The 25,873-nt window shown below is 45.1% G+C and overlaps 1 protein-coding gene across 1 annotated transcript in view; it reads left to right on the top strand.

Annotated features, from left to right (window-relative positions):
• ANGEL1 (angel homolog 1) overlaps positions 1-25,873 on the top strand; it is a 323,326-nt gene that overhangs the window by 179,686 nt on the left and 117,767 nt on the right. The window lies entirely within an intron of this gene.

The raw sequence follows: 25,873 nt of genomic DNA, 5'->3' as shown, positions 1-25,873 counted from the left end.
AGCCTTTACTGCAGTGATGCTGGCCGAAGTTATAACAGACTGGCATGGGAAAGTGTCCTACTGCGGATGAAGAATTAAGGCTGCAGAGTACCTCCATGAAAGTTTCATTGAGATCTCACAGGAAGATTCAAGGGACATCCCTGTGTACATAAACTTCTCTGCACCCCCATCCCCAGCCTAACTCTACACGGAATGAAAAGCAGATAACAACACTATCTCCCTTTGTTGTACTGCTACCTCTTCTAGTATGAGTAAATTAATGAAAAGTTGATCGCAAAGTCCTGCTAAGTTGGGGGCGCCCATGCAATAGGAAATAAATTTACACACTTACTGGAAGTTCCTTCCCCTCCATCGGGCTTGCCCATGCTCGACTGTTGAGACTGACTGGACTGCAGTGTAGTCTTAAACAATTCTGCCTTGCAGCATAGATGGATCCTCTGTTTGCATGTCTCCCATTCTCCTCCTCTACCTCCTCCTCCTCCTCTGTGTTCCTGCAGGCCTATGATGTGGCCTTCTTGGAGGTATCCTCAGTGGTGTGCAGGGTAGTGATGGGGTCTCTGCCAAGTATGGCATGAAGCTGTTTGTAAAAGCAGCAGGTCTGCAGCTCAGCACCAAATTGACCGTTGGAATCCCTGGCCTTCTGATATGCCAGCCACATATTCTTTGCTTTCAAGTGACACTACTGTTGATCCTGTTGTACCACTTCTCCTGCAGAATCTGCTCATAGGTGTCTACATTTCTACAGCTATTCCATAGCTGTGCTTGCACAGCCTCTTCTCCCCACAAGCCCAGCAGATCCAAAATCTCCTGTATGCTCCAGGCTGTAGTGCATCTAGAGCAGGGGTGGGCAAGTTATGGTCCGGGGGCCACCCTTCAGATGTTTTAATCCAGTCCTCGAGCTCCTGCTGGGGAGAGGGGTCTGGGACTTGCTCCGCTCTGGTGCTCTAACTGGGGAGCCGGGTTGGGGGTTTGCTCCGCTCTGTGCATGCTGTGTCTCCACATGGCTCCCAGAAACAATAGCATGACCTCCCTCTGGCTCCTATGCATAGCGGTAGCCAGGGGGCTCCACATACTGCCCCCACTCCAAGCATGGCCCCCGCAGCTCCCATTAGCTGGGAACTGCAGCCAATGGGAGCTTCAGGGGCAGTACTTGTGATTGGGCAGCATGCAGAGCCGCCTGGCTGTGCCTCCACATAGGAGCCAGAGGGGGGAGATGCTGCTGCTCCTGGGAGTTGCTTGAGGTAAGTGTTGCCCAGAGCCTTTACCCTTGACCAACTCCCACGACCCAGCCCCCTGTCCCAACCCGGATTCCCCTCACACCCTCCAAACCCTTTGGTCCCAGCCAGGAGCACACTCCTGCACCCCCAGCCCCTCATCCCCAGCCCCACCCAAAGCCCACACACCCACCCAGAGCCCTCACCCCCCCAACTCCTGCCCTAGCCCGGAGACCCTCCCAAACCCTGAATTCTTTATTTCTGGCCCCACTCCAGAGCCCGCACCGCCAGCCAGAGCCCTTACCTCCTTCCACACCCCAAGCCCCAATTATTTGAGCTTTCATGACCTGCCAAACAATTTCCATACCTAGATGTGGCCCTGAGGCCAAAAAGTTTGCCCATCCCTGATCCAGAGCGTGTAGCCAGCATGGTCAGCTGGGAAGTTGCACATAACAGGGGAGAGTTGCTAGGTGCACTTGCCAAGATTGACAATCAGGAAAACCCTTTTGGTTAAAAAATTCATGGCACTGTAAAGAGTGGAAGGGCTTTTGGTCTCCATGACCCCTGGACAGTAGAGTTCACAATGATGACCATACTGATCAGAGTTAAGCATTGTGGGACTGCTGCAGGAGGTTTGGTAGGGCTGACATAGGTAATGCAGTGTCTACATTAATGCTTTGTTGACTTCAGTACGTTAATCAAGGCTTAGTTCAGCCCAGGGAGGTGGTGTTCCTATGTCAGCATAATAGAGAGCTTACATTGATGGGAGACAAACTTAAGTGTAGATACATGCACAATTAGGACAACGCAAGGCGGCTTGCATTGACGTAACATTTTACTGTAAACCAGGGCTTGGTCTCTGATTCCTTGAAACAGCTGATCTGTGGATGATGTGGTGACAGCAGGCAAAGAGTTATTTGGGGGCAGGTTCTTTTTCATTCATTTTGTTTCCCTCTTTCTGTAGCTGTGTAGCAATTACAGTCCCTGGCAGCGGGGAAGCCGAGGGGGATGGGGAAGGAGCTGTTTTAGAGACAGAGGATTCATCATGACTGTTTGTCCTCTCCGTGACTGCACCACCAGCTTGGGGGAGGGAGGGAGGGAGGAGGAGTGGAGCCTCAGGCTCATTCACAGCTGACCCATGGTTATTTTTAGCTCTGGAATGCTTCTTCCAAGACCCTCAGGGTTATTTCTCTTCTCTTGGCAAATGGCCTCAGCAGAGGCATTGGAGGGCACTGGAAAAAGTCAAAGGGCAGCCAACCAAGATACACCCCAGAGAGAGGGGCATTTGGAGGGCCAGTGCATGCCTGGGGCAAGGGCAGGAGCATCTCGTACAAGCTCCACTTGCTCATCAGTTGAGGCTATCCAGCTCACCAGGATAAGGTGGTAGGATCTAATTTGAAGGAGAGAGGAAAGGATGAGAATGCAGAGGAAAGGAGGAGAGACAGAGAAGAATGAAGCAAGAGAAGGAGAAGAGGAGAAAGAGAAGGAAGGGATGTATAAGAGAAGGAGCTGTGTTGGGAGGTAGATGGGGTGAAGGAAGGTGGGATGAGTGTGACTGAGAAAAAGGAGAACTAGGAATGTCAGTTTGCTCCCCAAATCCTCAGGATGGCTTATTTGGCACTGACATGGCTTGTCAGGCTCCTCCTCAGCTACGGAGCTCCTGAAGTACCCAAGTCAGTCCCATGAAATAGAAACATTACAAGAGGAGGTTTGGGGTTTGTCCACTAAGAGAATGGGACTTTTTTCCTTCTCCTCAGTGTGGGAGTCAGCCCCAGCAGAGATGGGTAGCTGGCCTAGATTCAGTGAGGTGAGAGTACTCAGATGAGATGGGGTTAATATTCCCCTGGAAAAGGAACCAGGCAGTTCTTAGTTTTTAGGAAGAGAGTCCACTCCAGCCAACCCCTCTAGAAAGCCTTTCCCTGCCTCTTTTGGAGAACTCCCTCTGACCCAGCCCAGCACCTGCCTGGCAAAGCCCCAAGAGAAGTCTCAGATTGAAGACGTAGTATCTGGAGTCCTAGTAAATGTCAGAAGCCAGATTCCTGGAGCTTTATGACAATATTAATGTAAGATCTAAAACACAGGCAGCCTCTGGTGCCTGTGAAAAATGAAGCAGTTATTGTTTAGAAATTAAAGATAGTAATAAGTGCTCAAGTGCTCAACTGTGGAGTCCCCAAATGTGTGGGAGCTCCAAGTGCTTGAGCTGCTGTGCTTGCATGTTCCAGAATTGCTTTTTTCCTATCTGTTTACGTCAATGGCAACTATTCAGATAGTATTTGAGCCACACAAACATTAATGAATTTATCCTCACAATTCCTGTGTGACTTAGGGATGTATGATTATCCTTATTACACACATGGGGAAGGGTGTTCCTGGTAAATGCATTAATAACCTTTCACCATGTATTGTAAATTTGAAGATAAAATATACTCTGATTTCCCTTCTCTTATCAGGGACCTGGCAAGCAGCTTGCCTGCTCCACACGTGGGCTTCTGCACTGGTGATCATAGCTGGGCTGAATGTCATGCCAATGTGAGTGCAGAAATAACCTACTCAAAATAACATGGCTCCCCCCTCTCTGCTTCTCTCTCTCTCTTACAGTAGCTTCTCCTTAGCTTTCAAAACTCCCAGCTGTTTCTGCTTGTCTAAGGCAAGGGAGGCTTGTTGCCTGGATACCAGTCCCCTTGATGAACAGTCAGTCCCCCAGGAACTCACACTGCAGCCAACACCCTCCCCCCTCAATCATGCAGCATTGTTGCTGAGTGTGAAAGATGGAAGCCAAGCACATTTTGGTCCTTGTAGGGCTTTACAATTAAAAAAAGGGAAAGTAATAGATGGTAAAATGCCCTGAATGGCAATATTCTCTTTCTCCTCTCAAAATAATAACCAGCCGTAGTGATCCTAGAAACAGAAGTGGCCAGTAGAGAGGAGACTATCCTGGCCCTCTGCTGGGGGGCCAAAGCAGGATGCAGTTCCTAAACATATCAAATACTAAATTGATAAAAACTGATCCTGTGCTTGCGCTGAGCCAAGAGGCCAATTCAGAAATCTGCATTATAGGAAGCAGAGATGCAAAATGATTGGCATATCCTGGCATGGGGAACCATAAGTGTGTTTGCTCTACTACTGATATAGGCACTGCCCTCAGTACAACTTCACATGTAGGGACAGAATTGGGAGGGAACAAGATGATGATTCCCTTTCACTCAAGCTTTCTGTGCTCCTTCATCACTTACGCAGTTGTTTGGCTCTGATGCAGTTAACTCTGGCTGGTGATGCTAGAACAATCAGTTTACTTGGCAACATTGCAACGAGGAACAGATCGAGAGGGCCTACAAATGTTCAAGGGTGTAAACTCCAATGGTGGAGAGGAAATGATCGGGTTGTTCAAAGGGGTTTTAACTAGTAAGGCAGAGATTAAAAGAGACAATGGCATACTTAGGGTGAATATCAGCAAAAGTGTCTGGATCATGAGCTTTCTTTTTATTTAAATACAAAAGAACACACAAATCTGAGTTCAAAACACCTGTTGATTATTTAAAACAAAAATTTGTACAAAGAATACTACTCATCAGCGTAGTTGACGCAAATTGCTGTTAAATTAATCAGTCAAAAATTCCTAACAACCCAATATAGCTTAAAGCCCCATCACATCCTATCCTCTGTCCTCTTCCAGGTTTCTTGCTCCTTCCTCTGAAGCATCTGATACTGGTCACTGTCAGAGATAGGATAATGAACTGATCAGATTCAGTGGCATTTCTTCAGTTCCAAAAGCCTAGCAAACAGATACTCTTTGCAGCATGCCATGAAGTTCAAGAGATTAAGGCTATTTCAGAACAAGAAGGGAGCAAATTCCTAAACTGAGAATCCCTAACAGATTGTCCTGCTAGCAGCACCCTCTCCTATTCCGACTGGGCTTCAGCTTATGTGCCTCCGCTGATCACAGCTGTGCAATACTTCACCAAGAGAGAGGTATTTCTCAATTACACATGGCCTGGACCATTCATGGCTCTGTAGGTCAAAACAACCAGTGTAAACTCCACCAGGAAACCAGTGGGAACTCATTGCAGATCCCCAGGCACTAGTGTCTCATGACGAGAAATCACAGTTATCAAGAAGGCTATTGCATACTGCTGTAGCTTCAGTTTTGAAATAGATTTAAAGTAGATCCCCTCATAGAGCGCATCACAGTGGTTTTAAAGTGACAAAATGCATGAATGACAGTAGTAAGGTCCTCATCTGAGAGAAAAGGTTGTGAGCTCCTGATCAAGTACAGATGGAAAAATGCAGCACTGGTGACTGCTGCACTGTGACCATCTAAAAGCAATGCAGACTCTAACAGCACCCCTATGATGCAAACTCAGATGACCAGTGGTAGACAGATACCTGCAGTCAAAGGGGCTGATAATTACCTTTGCCATCTTCTTTGGCTGCTTCTCTCAACCTACCATCAGTACCTCAGTCTGAACTGAGCTTTAGTCAGTTAACAGTTAAGCATACCTGAATCTCAAACCAGATATTGGCTAAAGCATTCAAGAACACAAGATAAAGAGGCAGAGCATTTACCTATAGCTACCCTTTAGGATCTCTCTCAGATATGGCTATGGAAGTTTCTCAAGAAAAAGAGGGGAATCCCCATTGCTTGGATTAAAAAGAGGGATACAGAGCAGGCAGAGGAGTTAAAAAAGCAATTCCCTTAAAACCAGATTAGATGGAGCACTGCAATATATGAATAAAGGAGCTATTCCACAAATGTCTTTGGGCTGGGGACAGGATAGATGAGCTATCTTAGGGATTTTCCCTCTCTAGACTTTATGAGATTTGGATCAATATAACAGGGACAGATTTTGCTGGGGATTTTCCCAGTTATGTCCCTTCTGCTCCACTTCATTCTGTACTAGACATTCATTCAAATCAAGAGATCAGACGCATCTTGTGAGTTGTAGTGTGAGTGGGGAAGGGGAGAAGGAAGGAAAAGTCTAATCACAGGTTCTTTTAAAAAAATTTGCTCATTCCCATTTCAGAGAGAGGGAACGAGAGAGAGAGAAAGAGAGAGTGAATCATTTAACATATATTTTAGCTGCATGAGGACTGACATAAGTGTGCAAAATGGGAAGGAAGCACATGAGTAATGAAGAGCAGGGCTCTTTGCAGCAGGAAGATTGTTACTGTTTCCTCTGCTTCCAGCTTCCCAATGCAAAATGAAGTGAAGACGGAGGGAATATGAAAGGTCTGTGTGGTCATTTCATTCAAATAAGTTATTAAGAATCCATCCCATATTGAAAATCATCACCTTCCTCACCTTTCTGTCTCTATGCAAGGTTAATTCCTATGCCAGCACTGAGACCAGCACAGAGACAAAGAGAACATGGATTGAACTTCACTGATTCTGAGGCCTCTGGATGCATGTGAAGGATTGCCTTAAGTTTTGCCTCAGCCTCAGTGGCCCCTCTAAGATACTGCAGAAGTACAGAATCACTGGGTATAGATCTGCTCTGGCTACCGCTTGACATGCACCCCCTACTCAGCACACTGCAGAATGCTAACATTCACCGGGACTTTCGGTGGGAAGCCATACACAACCAGAATTGACACTCCAGAAGGGGGTCTTTTGCATTAAGGATATTTCTGGAAGGACTTAACCTGCCCTACACTGCTCCACTGGTGCAAAGAGACCATAGGTCACAGATAAATTCCCCCCATCTATCTAGAGGATCGAATAATAGAAGTGTAGGCCTAGAAGAGACGTCAAGAAGTCATCAGGTCCAGCCCTGTGCAGAGTCAGGACCAAGTAAACCTAGATCAATCATGACAGGAATTTGTCCAGCCTATTCTGAAAAACCTCCAATGATGGGGATTCTACAACCACCCTTGGAAGCCTATTCCAGAGCTTAACTACACTTATAGTTAGTACATTTTTCCTAATACCTAACTTAATTCTCCCTTCTTGAAGGTTTAAACCTATTACTTCTTGTTTGACCTTCAGTGGACATGGAGAACAATTCATCACTGTCTTCTATATAACAGTTCTTAATATATTTGAAGACTGTTATCAGGTCCTCCCTAGTCTTCTTTTCTCAAGGCTAAACATACTCAGTTTTTTTAACCTTTCCTCATCGGTCAGGTTTTCTAAACCTTTTATTATTTTTTGTTGCTCTACTCTGGACTACCTCCAACTTGTCCACAACATTCCTAAGTGTGGTGCCCGGAATTGGACACAGTACTTCAGCTGAAATCTCACCTGTGCTGAGTAGAGTGGGACAATTATCTCCTGGGTCTTACATACCACGCTCCTGTTAATACACCCCAAGAACATGATTAGCCTTTTTCACAACTGAAGCACGTTGTTGCATCATATTCAGTTGGTGATCCACTGTAACACCCAGATCTTTGTCAGCAGTACTACCACTGAGGCAGTTATTCCCCATCTTGTAGTTGTGCATTTGATTTTTCCTTCTTAAGTGAAGTACTTTGCACTTATCTTTATTGAATTTCATATTGTTGATTTCAGACCAAATTTCCAATTTGACAAGATTGTTTTAAATTCTGATCCTGTTCCCCAAAGTGCTTGCAACACCACCCAGCTTGGTGTCATCTACAAATTTTATAAACATACTCGCCCTTCCATTATCCAAGTCATCAATGAAAATATTGAATAGTACCATATCCAGGACTGACCCCTGCAGGACCCCACTAGATACATCCTCCCAGTTTGACAATGAACCATTGATATCTACTTTTTTAGTAGTTTTTCAACCAGTTACCATATAGTAAATTAATCTAGACACATTTCCTTAGTTTGCTTATGAGTATGTCATGTGGGATGGTGTCAAAAGCCTTACCAAAATGAAGATATATCATGTTTACTGCTTGCTCTGCTCCCCCTGCATCCACTAGGCCCTCTCAAAGAAGGAAATTAGGTTGGTTTGGCATGATTTGTTCTTGACAAATCTGTGCTGGCTATTCCTCGTAATCCTATTATCCTGTAGGTGCTTACAAACTGATTGTTTAATAATTTGTTCCAATATCTTTCCAGTCATTGAAGTTAGGCTAACTGGTCTATAATTCCTGGGGTGCTCTTTGTTCCCCTTTTTAAAGATGGGTACAACTTGCTCTACCACTGGCCTGCTGGTTGACCTCAGGCAAGTGACTTCATTGCTCTGTGCCTCAGTTTCCCCATTGTAATGCACTTTGAGATCTACTGATGCAGTGTGTTACATAAGAACTAGAGTATTACTATTTTTTGTTCGAGACAGCCCATCACCATAGTATGTGGCCTCTTACATACTGTCATTAAGGCACAATTCTGTCCTGAGGATAGTGTTCTTATTTCCTCCCTTGTCTTACATTGTTTGTGGATTGGGATTTTGGATCAATTCTGTGCACTGTACGTTTGCTTTCCTGACCCATATTCCCCAAGTTCTCCTGCACATTGGTGGGGGACCCTGAACCTATTGTGTCTCTGAGGAGTTCAGTAGTAGCACAGCTTCCACAGTCATCCAGAAGTGCTGAAAAATTCCCAAAGTCATTTGAGGGACGATGTTGACTTACTCAGTGACTCTCTCTCTCTCTCTCTCTCTTTAATTCACTGCTATATTAGGACAGTGAAAGATATGAGCCATCATTAAACAAGTTTACAGACGTTACTGAGATTGGAGGATGAGGACTAGGATGTGAAGGCTTCCAGATGAAAGAGAGGAGCTTACGTGGAGAGCCAAGGATGGGCATCTTACAGAAGGGCTCTGGGGACTGGTACAGGAAGGGGCGGGGGAGTAGGGCTAGGACGGACTGGGATGTGAGGACAGAAAGCATGGAAAGATAGGGCTAACCTTTGGATCTGGAAGGAGGAATAGAAATGGAAAGATGGAAAGAGGCTGGGGCTCAGAGGAATGGAATGTGGAAGAACCAAGAAGACTGTAAATAGAAAGTATCAGAGGGGTAGCCGTGTTAGTCTGGATCTGTAAAAGCAGCAGAGAATCCTGTGGCACCTTATAGACTAACAGACGTTTTGGAGCGTGAGCTTTCATGGGTGAATACCCACTTCGTCAGGTCCCACGAAAGCTCACGCTTCAAAACGTCTGTTAGTCTATAAGGTGCCACAGGATTCTCTGCTGCTTTTGTAAATAGAAAGAAGCTTGTTACTGAATCATATCCGTGGTAGAATAGCCCTTCCTGGACAAATAGACATTCTTATACCCATCCTGTCTATCCAGCCAACCTTACAGGATATAAAAAGGCAGGCTGCAAAAAGCCCTGTTTCATGTAGAGACGCGTACAATTTTAAATACAGCAGCATTAAAAGCAGCCGCTATGGAGAAGCAATGACGCTGCTGCAATGTGGTGATGGAAATAAACCTGCCTACTGCTGTGAGGATTGAAAAGGCACAGTGGCTGCATTCCACCTTGAAAATCTACTGCCTATCAAAAATTTGCATTGTAACCCCTCACCAACCAATAAAGGCATAAGACTTTGGCCTAAAACAGCATCCCTTTATTTCCCCCTTGTTCTTACTCCATTTTCCCATAGTGCGCAGCAAAAGGCAAGGAACAGCTTGGCAGGAGGCCAGTAGGTACTGTAAGGATTTCAATGTATTGCATTTTCTGTAGCATTAGTAAAGTGCCCTGCATTTACATTTATCTAATATCTTTTCACCCTGAAATGGGAGCTGAAAGGTCTGTCTAGTGCAGTTCTACTCAAAGTGGTGGTCCATGGACCGGTGCCAGTCCACAAGCCATCGGCTGATGGTCCGCAGTGAGTTTCCAGCACACTGCCCCGGCTCATGCTGGGTCGACCCCAGCTGCCACCGCAGCAGCTGCCAGCAACTCTGCCATGGCCACTGCCGTTGGCCAGGTCGCCCCCCTCCGTTCACCCTTACACCGCGGAGAGGGAGAGGTGCTGCCTGAGCTGGAGCGTGTGTAATGTATGTGTGTGTTTCCTGCATGTTGTGCCATCCATTCACGCTGCCCCTTGCCCAGCCCCAAGCAGACAAAGCCCATGGACACACTAATAAGGAGAAGACTCATTAATCTCTGGCAATTCCTTGGGCTTGGCTGCCACCCCCTCTCCTTTCCTCACCCCTCCACCCCACTCCAAAAAAAATAAAATAAAAGTAGCCCCTTGATGCTGAAAGACAGTTTAGCACAGGTTTGGGGAGAGGAGGATTAATTATTATTGTTGGTGTTGTTGCTCCGTGAAATTTAACAGCATCTGCACTGATCAGTGGAGCTGGTGGAGGAAAAAGACACTGCAGCAGGTTGTCGGGTGGGAGTAGATAAGCCCCCTGAAAAGGGGGCACATGAATGATCCCCTCTTTTCTGTCCTCCCCCACCTCTGCAGGGCTGCAGCTAGCTTCTCATGTGATCATATTTCTTTAAGAGTTTTGATGCATGCAATAAAGCAGAGAGAAGCATTTCTAATAGCTCACCCCTTTGACAATTGCAGCCCAGTTTGCTCAGTCGAATACATCCAGCTGTTCATTCTGCCCCCAACAGAAAAAAGTAAGAGATAATAATATGGGTCAAATATGGTACAGGTCCCTGGCAAATATGGTACCGGTCCCTGGCACATTGGGAAAAAAAAATTGCAGGTCTGCCACATCAGATAGTTTGAGAAGCACTGGTCTAGAGTCATTGCAAGTCTTTCCTTATGTGCTGCTGTTAGAAACATTTAAGTAAGGGTAGCATAAAATCCCTCCTTTACCTGTAAAGGGTTAAGAAGCTCAGATAACTTAGTTGGCACCTGACCAAAAGGACCAATGGGGGAGAAGATACTTTCAAATCTGTGGGGGAAGATTGTTTGTTTTGGGTTTTTGTGTGTTTTTTCCGGGTTAGTGAGGAACCAAAGTTTTGCCTAAAGGGAAAATCCTCTGTGTTTTAAATCTAATTACCCTGTAAATTACTTTCCATCCTGATTTTACAAAGGTGCTTCTTTTATTTTTTCTTTATAATAAGGTTCTGTTTTTTAAAAATCTGATTGGGTTTTTAGTGTCCTAAAAACCCAAAGGTCTGGTCTGTGCTCACTGTGGTCACTCTCAAGCCTCCCCAGGAAAGGGGGTAAAGGGGCTTGGGGGGATATTTTGGGGAAAAAAAACTCCATGTGGTTCTTTTCCTATTGTTTAACTCACTTGGTGGTAGCAGCAGTACTCATCCAAGGACAAGGAAGAATTTGTGCCTTGGGGAATTTTTTAACCTAAGCGAGTAAAAATAAGCTTAGGGAGTGTTTCATGTAGGTCCCCACATCTGTACCCCAAAGTTCAAAGTGGGAGAGAACCCTAACAGCTGCTGAAATATTACCAGCGGACTTCCCACAGCAATACCCCTTCATGATTCCCAGTGGTGATCCTTCCACTTGTCACAGCAACAGAACACAGCGAAACTATTTGTCCTTCTCTAGTGTTAGGAGGACAGCAGGGTAAAGAGTATCGGGTTCTGTGTCTGGTTCCCTGTGCACCCTTCTGAAATGTACCCCATGTATTATTGATTCCCATATATCACACCCACTAGTTATAATACTTTCTCCAGTATAATACTTCTCTAGATAATGTTCTTACCAGTATAGCATCCTCTCAAGGTGCTCACTGGTAAGGTAGTTGATAGTGGAGAGAGAACAGATCTGGGAGTCAGAACTTCTGGGCCCTATTCCTGACTGCGACAATTGCTTGCTGGGTGACTTTGAGCATGTCATGCCTTAACCTCTCTGTGCTTCAGTTACCCCACCAGTAAAATGGGGATAATAATGACCTACCTCCCATAAGGCCTCTGAGGCTTATTTAGGTAATGTTTATAAAATGTTAAGTATTAATAGGAGTGCAAGAAGAGTTCAGGCTCTGTGCTCCTTTCAGTCCTTGGCCTTGCTGCAATGAGGTGGCTAATTATGTTGGTATTTTTTTATGATTTGTTCTGGCATATGTACTCGAGGAATTGTACTGAAACCCACCAGCTCGTGTCACATAGACCCCCACATGGCCATCAAATAGAAGTCACTTTCAGTCACTGATAACCTGAGCTACAGTTAAACCAGTAACCTAAATGTGAAAGACTCCGTATCCCATTCTCCACAGCACCTGAGCCAACCAATTACAGGAAGCTTGACTTTCAATAGGTGATTACCGAAAAAGTCTCATGCTTCCCTGTTGGACTTTCACCTCTCTTATGAGAGGGATCCTTTGGGAGTATATATAGGATAACTGATTAGTGTCCTTTTGAGAGAAAGGAATAGGTCTGGAACAATAGCTCAGCAATGCAGAAGGATCAGCCACATCCTTGGAGAATGCATGGTGTTGTGATGAAAGAATTATGCCAGCTATAGATCTCATGGGGAAGCTGCTCAGGAACCTATTGCCCTTCCCTCACATTCCTTATTGTGGTAGCCCTAATGCTTCTGCCTGATGGTGCCCCGGGGATCTGTAAAGAAGTCTCTTTCCCTCTTGCACACTTAAAGATGCTGCCATAATGGTGTGGATCTGGAATCCATTACACCCATTTCTCCACTAGCACAACTGATTTACAACTCATAACAATACCCTATAAAGGAAAGCAAGCCATATTGACTCCAACCTTCATAAATAAATAAGAGCAATATTAAGTACATCCCCACATAAATGGAGGGCTGTGTTGAGTCCATCCCACTATAAAGGAAGGTGAGCCATATTGAAATACAGCTTCCCACGCACATAAATGGAGGCAACTTCTATTGAGTTTACCCCCCACATAAGTGATGGTGAGCTGTACTAAGTTTCTTCCCATAAATGAAGGCAAGCCCTATTGAGCCAACACCCAGACATGAAGGCAAACTAGTCTGAGTCTAGCCCCACCCGTACATAAAGGCAAACTATATTGAGTCCATCCCTTCGTATATGAGGATGAGCCTTTTTGAGTCCATCTCCCCCACATATGAAGGTGAGATGTACTAAATCCATGATCCTATACATTAAGCCCAGCTTTACTGAGTTCGTCCCCTGCAAACATGAAGTCAAGCTGAGCCATAATGAGTCCTTCCCCCCATACATGAAAGCGAGCTATATTGAGTCCATCCTCCCGTACATGAAGTTGAGCTCTGTTTAGTCCACCTCTCAGATAAAGTAAGACAAACGGTACTGGGGCCTCTCCACATAAAGGGAGAGTCGTATTGAGTCAACTTCTTCTAAAGGAAGATGGGCCATGTCAAGTCCAACCACCCACCCACACAAAACTTCTCTGTAATGATTCCCCACCAATAAAGGAAAGCAGACTGTGCTGAGTTCACCCCCAGAAATAAAGGTGGGACATACTGAGTTGGCCCCAATCCATGTAAATGGAAGTGAGGTCCATTGATTCCACCTCCCATAACTAAAGGAGAGCTGTGTTACATTCCTCCTCCCAACGTAAATGATGGCAAGACATATTGATTCCACCCTCCATAAATGAAATGTCAGCTTTATTGAATTTTCTCCAAAATAATTTCCTTTTATGTGCCTCAGTTTCCCTGTCTGTATAAAAAAGATAATAATCCTCACACAGCTGTTAGAGGCTGGTGTGGATTCATTCACAAATGCCTACAGTGTGCTGTCTTGATGTTGTTTTGTTATGATGAAGTCCCATAAATCCTGGGAATGCCAGTGGAAGTGGTTAGAGGGCTGGTGCTTATTGTCCAGTCTACTGTAGACCAGGACAGTTTCAGGAACGAGGTGAATGATATGCTCTGTGTTTTAGGCGGGATGGGCCTATACGCTGCCAATAAACCATCTGCCAGAAGCTTCCTGGGAGCCCATGATGATCCCCTTTCCGCTCTCTTTTCTCGTGCTCCCTCCCTCTCCCTCAACTAACAGCACTTTGGGTTTAACTGAAGGGAAAGCTGCCAAAGGCACCCCACCTCAAAATCATGCACCGGTGAAGGAATTGGAATATTTGGATTGTGATTGCTTTCATGTAAAACCACTGGAAAGCAAGTGCACATCTGCAAAGGAAATTGCTGAGGGTCTGCTGCCCATCTTTGTATGGAGTTGATTGCAGTCCTCTGCAGCCCAGATAGTCAGTGAATGAGCAAAATGGGGCTCCTCTAAGATGGAGCTGCACCAACCATACTATGTGATGTGCTTCTGTTGGCAGCACCTGCCTTAGAGAGGAAGGGCAGAAGGAGAGTCAAGTAACTGGCGTAGAGAACATACCACATTTAGCACATTCTGACTTCATGCTGCCTTGAGTGCTCCCTGCCATAACCCCTGCCCCTCTTGAGGGAGGCAGAGAGGAGCTAGAGACCACTCCCCAAAAAAGGAACCTGAGTGGGGAGTAGAGAACAAAGGGAGCAGGACAGAGGTGAGGCTAAGGGTTGACTGCTCATGTCAGATTTTCAGTTGCCCTGACTAAGTTCCCATGTACCCAGACATATGCTGCTTATCTAGTCCTGGCATGAGTAGGACTAACTCAGCAGGTGAAATTGGAGTTGCCTTTGACTATCCTCCTGGCCTTTGTTCAGGGCATGCCCAGGATCACATGAGGCAGAGCATGTGTAGTCTCGACTCAGCCCTCTTGGGCCCAAATCCCATTCCCAAAGCAGTCACAGAAGATGAAACATTCCTAAAAACAAATATTTTATTTATTTTTACAAAACATCAGTGGGACCAACAGAGATTCCTCTGCCAAAATAAAAAATAAGGAAAAATTACAGATTGTACAGTCTAACACACAAGTCTCCCTTTCAAAATTCCCTTTATTCTGGGTTGCTTGGGGGCCTACACCCCATCCAGAGGAACGTGTACAGCCTCCAGAGTGCTGAAAAACATAGGACAGAAAGGGAACATCAGTGAGAAAACAAACATAGGCTCCCCATTTCTAGTTCCCCACCCAAAATATCCCCAAGGAACTATATTGACTTCCCCATAGTACTCCATCATTGAGTAGTCATTCCCTGTTACCCCTGATGAATAACATAATCTCTGGGGAATCCACTGAAAAAGGTAGAAGAGAGAGGAAACTGACTGGGCCTCATGAAGGGGTCTAGTGGTCTATCATCCTGTCAAAGATGATCTTCACCACTCCAAGTGATGGCTCCTAGAGAGAAAAACAAAGAGCAGAGAAACATTCAGGCAATGGCCACAACACCAACAGGTTATACACAAGTCAAAAAAACATGGAACATCAAAATAAGAATTTAAGTAAACACAGAACAAATAATGCAGTCATAATCAAACCTTCATCTCAAGCACTGCCACTCAAAGGCAATATGCTTCCGGGCACCATGCTCAGTGGTGGTCAGGCAGGGATTCTGGGGGATACTCCTAGCTTATTTCCAGCTGTCCTCCTGTGTGAGGGTATAGCAAGGTTGGGGCTGGCATAGCCACTACCTCACGTAGTATATATGCAGTATATATGCAGCTACTCCTGCAGGACAGAGCCATATGTGGAAAATCAAACAGATAAATGGAGGTACATCTACTCTATGGCTCTTTGGCATTATGTAACTAAAGCATGGAGGAGAGCATCCTAGTTTGGGCCAAGACCCATGGTTATACAATCTTTGGCCTTGTCTTCACTAGGAAAAAGGTGTATTTTAAGATGTGCTAGCTGATGTGCTACTGCAGGGGTGGGCAAACTACAGCCTGAGGGCTGCATCTGGCACATCAGACTTTTTAATCTGGCTCTAGAGCTCCCGCCAGTGAGTGGGGTCTGGGCCTTGCCCCCCTCTAGTGCTCGAGCCAGGGAGTGGGGTCAGGGGCTTGCCCCGCTCCATACATGCCATGACTCCTGGAAGCAGTGGCATGTCCCCTCTCCAGCTCCTAGGCATAGGGGCAGTCAGGAGGCTCCACACGCTGTCACTGCCCCAAGCACTGGTCCTGCAGCTCCCATAGTCCAGGAACCATGGCCAGTGGGAGCTGCAAGGGCAGTACCTATGAACAGGCACACAGCCACCTGGCTGTGCTTCTGTGTAAGAGCTGGAGTGGGGACATTCCACTGCTTCTGGGAGCTGCTTGAAGTAAGTGCTCCCCAGAGTCTGCACCCCAGACCCCCTGCCCCAGCTCTGATCCCCCTCCTGCCTTCCAGACCTCTCGGTCCCAGTCCTGCACCTCAACCCCTCATCCCCAGCCCCACCCCAGAGCCTGCATTAGATGTGGTTCTCGTGCCAAAAAGTTTGCCCACCCCTGTGCTACTATGTTAAAATCCCAGTGTAGACAAGGCAAGGCATAGTTTTAAATGTGTTAGCTGGCTGAGGTAAACTCTAGTCTCTCCCTAGATGGCCAGCTTGTAACTAGTATTTCCAAAGAAATTGGTGTGCCCACAACACACTGAAAATTCCTGTACAACCCTGAGCAGCCAAACCCAAGTGTCCAATTTCTCTACTATGTACCCATTTCACCAGCTTTCAAAATCCCTCTGAGAAAGGATTTAGTTTGGGTTTTGTATTGTATTTATACAGTGTGTCTCATGTCCTCCCCAAGAGAGTCAGACAAGCTTTGCTCCACACAGCACCAGAGATGCAAATCTCATTCCTGTTTCAGAGCAGCCTTTCAAAGGGGCACTAGCACCGTTTCCATGGCAACCACACATATGAGTCAGCTGTAGTTGCCATGGAAACAGGAGGAAATGACTGGGAACCAGGAGAACTAGTCCCAGAGGAAAAACCATGTTAACAAAAAATAAATAAAATTAAAAACCCTGCTCTGAAATTCTGAGGTCTCAAAAACAAGAGAGCAAAACAGAAGTGGGTGCAGTCACTCTCCTATCATATTGTTTGCTTTATTTTTTACCTTCTTGGGAGACAAAGGCAAAGAAGCAGGTACTATCCTGGTGATTACTTTGAGGTGAGCTTCTTGAGGTCCTTGGCCTGGTCTGCTGACCCTGTTGGGATGATTTGCACTAATTAATCTCTAGCATGGAGCTGCAGATCAACACTGGTACTTCAGATTTCTCTCCCCTCCACATTGTCTGTGTCCTGGAGTTGGGGCTGCTCCCAAATTTTGAAACTTATCTTTGGAGAACCCAAGCTTCATCAAGGGGTATCATGTCCACTAATAGGAGGCAGCATGCACTGTCTGGGACAGTCAAGGCCTTAGTCTGGGGAACTCACGTAACTGCTGGAAATGTTCCAGAATCATAGAAGTTAGAGACAGAAAAATCCTACTAGACTACCTAGGGGCCAGGGCAGGATTATTTCCTGCAGTCTTTTCTCCAAAGGTGTGTCCAGCCACATTTGAAATGTACAAAAGATTTCACAGCTTCAGATATCTTACTGTCAGGGCATTTGGCTGGAATTTATTGGTAACTTACATTCTTCTTGGAGTGCTTGCACATATCCATTCCAGTGTAGGTGTGTGCTTACCTCGAGCACAGCCGACAGAAAGTTTTCCTTCAGTGGTATCCATCTGGTCGGCTCTGGTGCCTCCTGGAGTCGCACGCTCATAGCGCCGGTATAAACCTGCAGCCCCCTAGTTCCTTCTTGCCAGCCAGCTCCAACAGAGCGGTAGGAGGGAGGGTCTTGGAATGGATAGGTGCAACACATCTCAAAGAACAACAGTTACAGAAAGGTTAGTAACGGTTTTTTCTTTCTTCAAGTCCTTGCACATGTCCATTCCAATGTAGGTGACTCCCAAGCAGTTGTGCAGGTGGAGGGTTTGGAGTTTATTCCTATGCTGATTGCATCACCACTCGGCCAAATCCAGAGCTGACCTGACAGATACCACTGAGAGAAAACTTTCCAGGGGCTGTGCTCAAGGCGAGCACACACCTACATTAGAATGGACATGTGCAACACATCTTGAAGAACAGCAGTTACAGAAAGGTTAGTAACAGTTTTTTTCAGTGTTAAAATTTATTATTATTATTATTATTATTATTATTATTAATCAGACAAATATAAAAATGATTAAAATAGAAAAAGGAAGGGTGCTGGAGGGTGGGATGAGGGAAGGTAAATCCAGCCTCTATCTGGTGAAAGAAGGGTTCTGAGTTTTCTTTAGATTGAGAATGAAATAGGGAAGAGCACATGGTCTGAGGTGGAGAGTGACTGCTGAGAGGAGAACAGATGGAGGGAGAGCAAGCATGAGAGGTGAGGTTACAGAGGTATGGGAGAGGAGATGGAGACAGGGGCAGAGCTAAGGGGATGGGGATGCCAGCAGAGAAGATGGAAGGTGGGGCAGAGAGTGCGGAATTAAATTAAATGCGATGGGAAAAGGGAAAGGAGATGGAAGTGAAAGAGCAGAGCACAGCAGTCAAAGTGGGGAATAACTGGAGAGGGGAAACGAGAGGGAGGCTGGGTCAGCGTTGGCACCAAGGTGGGAAATGACAGGAAGGGAGAGAAGAGGGGAGGTGGAGGCAGGGACAGTATTACAGGAGCAAGGTGGAGAGAAGAGAGGGCAAATGGAATCTGGAGAGAGCACTGGGGCAGGGGCTATGTTTGATTTTCTTGAATATTTCATATTTCACCAGAGTTCCATGACTTTTCTAAAATCAATGGGTGATGTATGTTTGTTAACTAATTCTCTTAACACCCTAAAGAGCAAATCATTCAGCCCAGTGTACTGGTATGCATACATTTTCCAAGTATTTCTCTCCCAGCTCTTTATCCATAGTTAATAGTGTAAAATCTTCCTTATGTTCTAATTGTCCAACCATTTTTCATTGTTTTCTTATTGAAGACAGATTTAGAAAATTAATTCAGTATCTCAGGAGTCATTAATTTCACCCGTCTTCTCATTTTCTGATCTCAAGTTCTACCTTTCTGCTTTAGGCTCCCTCTCATTCTGACTGTAAATAAGGGAGCTGATCCTTTAGTCTTTACATACATGTAATTCCTATTGAAGTTGATGGAAATGTATGTGCGAAAGGATTGCAGGATTGGGCTAGAGGACTCTCATTTAAGGGAATAATAAACTGCTCACATTTACTGAGGAGGAGAAAGAAAAAATTCTTTATTCAAAATGTAAATTTCTTCCTGCTGAGGAGCAAACCCAAAAGTCAGCTTTCAGGATATAAATATTTATCCTTTTGCATGAACAGCAGACATAACATTTTCAATTAATTGTCGATGTTTCCATTTCTCTGACTGCTGCCGCTTTCACTCACAATATAGGATAGAAATATGGATAAGGGGCCCGCTTGATTTGCCTAAGCTCAGATACCTCCCATACTTCCACAGTCAGTAAGATGAAATCATTCCTTGAAATGTTTATTTATTAGTGTTTAACTTATTTTTCCCTGTTTTTTTTATTTCCTGTATTTTATGTGAAGTGAATCTGGTGAAAGATGTCAGACTAATGCCCGAATACATAAAATCTCACAGGACAGGTACAGTCCAATTCTGAGACTTGAGCCCTATGACCTCATAAATATATATTTGAGATATATTTTGCTGATTTTGCAAAATTTTAAATCAATTGTAAAATAAAATCTGGACTGAGATTGGTCCATAGAGATGGACAGTTAGGAATAGCACTGAAGAGGCCTTCTTCCTGCAGGGGGACTGACAAAGGCTGATGATTCTAAGCACAGCTGGTTGGGAATTTTTTGACAAAATGTTTTTTTTTCTGTCAGAAAATGCAGAATCATTGGAACCAAAACTGCTTGCGGGAAAGGGTCGGTTTTGATGAGTTTCTCGTTTCAGAAAAAAATCAGAAAAAGAAGTTTTGAAATTGTCACAAGGTCCCATTTGAAAAGTTTCATTTTTTTGGTTTGAAATTACTTTTCATTTTGAAATGTAAGTTCATTATAGTATTTTTTGTTAAACAAAAATGGTCTGCATTAAAACAAAGTGATTTCATTAGCCCAAACTGAAGTTTTTTCAGCTTGTTGGTAAATTAACATTTTTGAGAGATTCAGGATGGGAAGACATTTCAAATTCTTTAAAACAAAATATTGGGACAGGAAGACCATTTCCTGCTCGGCTTTATTTTTGAGTAACTCTGTAGTATCTGCTGGCCTTTCTTTGACTTCTTTTCCCCATCACTTCTCTACAATCTTGGCTTTTACTGATGTCTCTCATTTAATCCTAATAATGATAATCTCCAATTTCTACAGCTCCTTTCTCAAAGGGGATAGGTGCGGAGCTGGGTAAGCCAGAAAATAAAACTTACTAGAGCTGACAAATTTGGCTTTGAAATTAGCTAGATGCAGACAAAATCAAAGGACCCTGCCGGAACCTGAGGGGGGATGGGATCAGAAAACATTCAGTGGAGAAGCAGCAGTTAATGAGAGACAGGGGAAGGCAGGTGTGCAGGAGGCAGATGTTGAAGGGTAACTGTTCCCATACTCCCTTCCTCATAGGATACTTCTGCTTAGCCTCCTATCCTCGCCATGGGTCAGCACCTACAGTGGGTTTGGCTCAACTTCTTACCATTTCCCGATACTTTGTGGGGACACAGAAACTGGGTGGGGGGTTGAATCAAGCCGGAAGATGCTCTTTCATATGGCCCTGCCTCCCTAAGTGGCTCTGGCAGAGAGCTCTTTCCTCTCTCTGAGGTTGTCTACACTACTAGTTAGGGGTGTGATTCCCAACTCACATACACATATTCATGCTAGCTTGGTGAGAGGTAGCGCAAGTATAAATAGGGTAATTGCGGTAGCATGAGCAGCAGCAGCTGTGGCATGGTTCAGCTGTGCTGAGTACAAATCCACCTGAACGCTGTTGGTATGTACTTGGCATGGGCTAAGCCATGCCTCCACAGCTGCTGTCAATGCTACCGCTACTACACTACTGTTTATAATCATGCTAGCTCACATCAAGCAAACATGAATATATGTATGCGAGCTGGGAATTCACACCCCTAGATCATAATGTAGATGTAGCCTAAGGAGACAGGACTCACCTGAGAGCTGCACAGCTTGCCTGCGATGTGGTTGCTCACTGAGCTTGTGTGTGAGGTCAGCCTTGCTTTTCACCTTTCTAAAGAGTTGAATTGCTCTTCAAAGGCAGCTCTCACATGTACTGTTGCTATGGAAACAGGGACTGCTCTAAAACCATCCATGTTGCAGTGCAGGGACTGAGGTTCTGTGATACCACAAACTCGTTGGGTGTATATCCCACACAGATCTGTGTCTGATGCCTTGCTTATCCAGGCTTCTGCTTGCCCACATTTACTGTACTCTGTGTTACTTTTCTCTTCTCTCCCTGGATTCCTCACCTGGATACCTTTTTCTTCCCCTCTCTGCTGTGCTGACTAGGAAAAAATCTCAAATCTTCTACTGAGTATTAAAGGTAATCCCTATTATGCAACCTTGAAAAATGTGAAGCAAGGGACTATCCTTATTCCACTGGATGGAGCACAGCATGGAAATGGGAACTGGGGAAGGACACAAAGGGAATGGTGAGGCTACCATTGTTGGCAGAGTGAAGAGGATGGTGGGGGGATATGGCAAGAAACAAGATCAGAGATGCAAGTCACAGTAGAACTGTGCAGAGCCTTGAAGAAGAGGTCAAGAATTCTGAGTTGGTGAGCAAGTGGAGATATGTAAATATGCAATAGGTGTAAACATAGTGCCTAAAGGTAAAAGGAACTCAGACACAGAATATAGAGGCTACTTAGGCACCAGGCATGGTGTCCAGCCATGGTGTTAAAACCATCATTGCCTGTGCCTTGCTGGTGACATCAGCTGGCTGTTTTACCCCAGTGATTGCCTTGATTCTGCAGTGAAACCATGAAGCTGGGTCCCACCTGTTTGCCTTTGTCCCATAGGACAAATAATTGAATTGTGAAATTGAACCAATAGACCAAGATGATTCCTGTCCCTGACTCAGGCACTCTCCACTTTTGTGTCTCCTTAGGGGCAGAGGCAGCTGTGCAGCAAAGCCAGCTCTGTGCTGCTGTGGCCTTGGCCTGATTAGTGAGGGAGAGGTAAGCTATTTCACAGGTGAAGAGTAGCAAGGGTAAACTAGCTGGTAAAGGAGAGGGAGAGAGGAAAGAGAGAAACAGTGGAGCAATGCAAATAAAGATTGGGAAAAGAGGAAGAAGTAACAAGAAAGAAAAAGTGAAAAGAGATAGGGAAAGAAAGGGATAGATAACAAGACAGAATATATCATAATGCCGCTATCATAATGCCACTATATAAATCCATGGTGTGCCCACACCTTGAATACTGCGTGCTGTTCTGGTTACCCCATCTCAAAAGAGATATATTAGAACTGGAAAAGGTACAGAGAAGTGCAATAAAAATGATTAGGGATATGGAACAGCTTCCATATGAGGAGAGATTAAAAAGACTTGGACTGTTCAGCTTGGAAAAGAAATTACTAAGGGATATATGGTAGAGGTCTGTACAATCATGAATGATGTGGAGAAAGTGAATAAGGAAGTGTTATTTATTCCTTCACATAACGCAAGAACCAGGGGTTAGCCAATGAAATTAATAGGCAGCAGGTTTAAAACAAATAAAAGGAAGTACTGTATTTCTTCACACAAAGCACATTCAGCTTGTGGAACTCATTGCCAGGGGATGTTGTGAAGGCCAAAAGTATAACTGGGTTAAAAAAAGAATTAGGTAAGTTCATAGAGGATAGGTCCATCAATGACTATTAGCCAAGATTGTCAGGGAAGCAACCCCATACACTGGATGTCCCTAAGCCTCTGATTGCCAGAAGCTGGAGCTGGATGACAGGAGATGGCTCACTCGATAAATTGCCCCATTCTCTTCATTCCCTCTGAAGCATCTGGCACTGACCACTGTCAGAAGACAGGATACTGGGCTATATGGACTACTGGTCTGAGCCAGTATGGCTGTTCTTATGTTCTTATAGTGGCGGATAAGAATTATTGGAACGGATTCTGAGCTGGGCTTCCTGAGTGCTGACGCTCAGGAGTCACAGTCTGGAGTGGAGCAAGATGGCTTTACACTATCTTTGTACTTGCCAGATTCTGTGCTTATCTGACAGCCAATGTAGCCTTCCACAGACTTCTCTGATTTACATCACTTGCCACAGCTCCTTATGAAATTGTCTCTCACCCTATGAAAGCTGGAGCATAGAGTCACATTTGCTTCCATATGTTTGTTGGCAGCTTTGTTCAGGAGACTGTATGTTTCTTTTACATTCTTTGCCTGTGGCTTTTTCCATGGAATAACTGTTTTGGTTAGACTGTTGCTCAGATTGACATTAGAAGGCTGATGTTCATACCTATTTGTGATTGTATGTATTATAGAACTGGAAAACTGATGTCCTTCCTCTAGCTTGGGACTGCACACACTAGGGTTGCCAGGCATCCGGTTTTCGACTGGAACACCCAGTCGAAAAGAGACCCTGGCGGCTCCAGACGGCACTGCCAACTAGGCCATTAGAAGTCTAGTCAGTGACACAGCGGGAGCCCAGCAGCCCCTAGGCATATGAGTGGCCAGGAAAGCTCTGTGTGCTGCCCCTGCCCCTAGTGCCGGCTCTGCAGCTCCCACTGGCCAGGAACCACGACCAGCGGGAGCTACAGAGGCAGTGCCTGCAGGCACAAGGGCAGCATGTGGATCCTCCCTGACTGCCCATGTGCCTAGGGGCTGCAGGGACATGGCGACTGCTTTCTGGGTGCCACGGTAAGAATCGCTGGGACCCCACACCCCCAACCCCCCCCTTCATGCCAACCTCCTGTCCCAGCCCGGAATCCCTTCCCATACCCAAACTCCATCCTGGAGTCCACACCCCTCCGTACCCCAACCCCCTGCCCCAGCCCAGAGCCCCCTCTTGCTCCTCAAGCCCCTCATCCCCGGCCCCACCCCAGAACCCACATCCCCAGCCAGAGTCCTCACCCCCACTCCTGCACCCTAACCCCTTGCCCCAGCTCGGTGAAAGTGAGGGTAGGGGAGAGCAAGTGATGGAGGGAGGGGGGATGGAGCAAGCAGAGGTGAGTCCTCAGTGAAGGGGTGGGGCAGGGCCTCTGGAAAAGGGTGGGGGCGGGGCAGGAGTGTTTGATTTTCCGCCATTATGAAGTTGACAACAATAGCACACACATTTCTTACATCCTGAGAGATGGGCTACTCTGTGTTATCCCATCATATTCTCCCCAGTAGCTGAGCTTGACCACACACTAGATGTATACTTCTCTTGCTTTGTGAGGAAGAGGAACTATTCCTTTGTCAGTGACATCCTGGGCAAATTCCTAGAAAGTGGCATTTTAATAAGTGACAGTAATTTTGAACTGATACCATCTTCAAGGCCTCTTTGTGGTTAGGTGTGAAAGTATGTTAAAGGATATTTTAGATGGGCTGCTCCATTTTTAGCACAGATTTGACCCAGAGATTCCTTGCAGGACTCTTCTAAGAAAGATGTAGGCTGCTGGTGCATCATGTCATGCTCCTTGCAGATATGCTCACAATGCATTTGGATTACATCATCCTTCCAAGTAATAAGACTGTGTTTCAGAAGACTGGGGAGGTGTCCCTTTGGATTTGCACATTAACTGGCTAGACACATTGTGGATGACTCTCTAGAGTTATACTGAAATTTCTGAGACCCATCCTACATTTCTCAGCATTACCATGTGACCTGTTGCTTCACTAGTGTGTGTCAGACAGGCACAGTGATTCAGCAATAAGATATCCTTCTTAACAGAAGCAGTGCATCTCTTGACTTGATGCTACATTAGAGGAATATATGTACTTTAATTTATTTGCTTGCAGGGCAGACCATATATTGTTGTCCTCATCTTGAGGACCATCCTACCTTTGGCTGTTCACCATATATACTACATTTTGCCCGATTTTCCTACTTCGTTTTTGTGTGGAAAGCATGTCTGCCAGTGTGGTGGACAGCTTTTTTCTTCCCTTCATGATTGGTAGAAATTCTTTTATTCCCTTAAACATTTTGGTCTGATTGGACTCCTTCTCACCTACCTGTCTGCCTTCCCTGAAGAACTGATAAGTGAACATTTGCAATAACTTATTTTATAATCAAGTATCAGAAGGGTAGTCTGGATCTGTAAAAGTAGCAAAGAATCCTGTGGCACCTTATAGACTAACAGACGTTTTGGAGCATGAGACGAAGTGGGTATTCACCCACGAAAGCTCATGCTCCAAAACATCTGTTAGTCTATAAGATGCCACAGGATTCTTTGCTGCTCTTATTTTATAATCATTCTGTCATACTTCTGTGTATTTCTGGCATATTTAATGCCAAGAGGTTAAGAACCTCTCAGTTTCCCATTCATTAAGAAAATGAAGGAAAACGTTTTGGAAGGCACAGGGGCACTTGCTGTTAGTATGTACATAAGACACACCTGCTGGTGTCTAACGGGTTAAAAATACCAACTTGAAAGCTGGGAGTTTGTTTCTGTCTCACAAAAGGGCCTGACCCAACTCTCACTGATGTGCTTGGAAAGGCTGTCACAGACTTCACTGGGAATTGGATCAGGCTGTAGAAGCACAAGACTCAAAAGTATGAATCTAGCAATATAATTTAAGAGAAGCAGAATTGTAAGTGGGTGATTTTTCATTATTAACTCATAAACTAAGCCAAATTGGACTGAGCAGTACTTAGCAGAGAAACCTCCAAGAAAAATCCACAGATTTGAAGGAAGAGATGATGGAGTAAGTGGAGTTTTTCCCTCTTCTTTAGTATAGTCTTAAGGAGGTGTTTACTGCAGGAAGTAGTGTCAGTTACTCTGTGGAGGACACAGTGAACCATTACCCAAAATTCAGATGTTTTATTAAGTGCAAAAAATGTGCTTAACTATTTTGTTTTATTTCTTTGGTGGTTTCTCTGCTTCTTGGTTCTTGCCGGGACA

Source organism: Chelonoidis abingdonii, chromosome 4 (assembly GCF_003597395.2).
Source record: "Chelonoidis abingdonii isolate Lonesome George chromosome 4, CheloAbing_2.0, whole genome shotgun sequence".
Classification (NCBI taxonomy): domain Eukaryota; kingdom Metazoa; phylum Chordata; order Testudines; family Testudinidae; genus Chelonoidis; species Chelonoidis abingdonii.
This window is presented reverse-complemented; position numbering and strand designations above follow the sequence as displayed.